General features: G+C 38.4%; 1 non-coding gene across 1 annotated transcript; it reads right to left on the reverse strand.

Moving 5' to 3' along the window:
* Positions 1-272: 272 nt before the first annotated feature.
* LOC139856566 (small nucleolar RNA R71) lies at positions 273-379 on the reverse strand. Its single transcript, XR_011762039.1, has one exon. It is a non-coding gene; the product is annotated as a small nucleolar RNA R71 (small nucleolar RNA).
* Positions 380-748: the final 369 nt, after the last annotated feature.

Here is a 748-nt window from a genome sequence, read left to right on the forward strand (position 1 = left end):
GATAAATCCTACACATGGTAACTAATCAATGCCAATATAATGGTACGCCAAAAGAAGATCCAAACGAACATCTTCTAACCTTTAATAGGATCTGTACTCTATTTAAAATCAGAGAAGTTGAGGATGAATAGATCTATCTCATGTTGTTTCCCTGGACTTTAAAGGGAGAAGCCAAAGATTGGTTAGAATCGTTACCTGAAGGGGCAATTGATACATGATATGTTTTAGTTGAGAAATTTCTTAAAAGATTCTTTCCGGCATCTAAAGCCGTGAGACTTCAAGGAGAAATTGTTACGTTCACGCAAAAGCTAAATGAAACATTATATGAGGCATGGACAAGATTCGAAAAGTTGTTGAGAGGATGTCCTCAGCATGGTTTAGACACTTATCAAGTTGTACAAATATTCTACCAAGGTGTCGACGTTGCTACACAAAAAGACATCGACATAGCAGCTGGTGGTTCCATTATGAAGAAAAGTGCAACCGAAGCTCACAAAATCATTGATAACACAGCCTCCCACTCGCATGAGTGGCATCAAGAAAAAGATATTTTTCGTTCATCTAAAGTGGCTAGAGTCGATTCTAGCCATGACTTTGATTCTGTTTCCGCAAAAATAGATGCTTTCGAGAGACGAATGGAAAAGATGACTAAAGATATTCACGCAATACGAATCAGTTGTGAGCAATACGGTGGACCACACTTAACGAAAGATTGTCACATTGAGCAAACGATGGAACAACGAGAGAA

The sequence above is a fragment of the Rutidosis leptorrhynchoides genome, chromosome 6 (genome assembly GCF_046630445.1).
Source record: "Rutidosis leptorrhynchoides isolate AG116_Rl617_1_P2 chromosome 6, CSIRO_AGI_Rlap_v1, whole genome shotgun sequence".
NCBI classification, from domain to species: domain Eukaryota; kingdom Viridiplantae; phylum Streptophyta; class Magnoliopsida; order Asterales; family Asteraceae; genus Rutidosis; species Rutidosis leptorrhynchoides.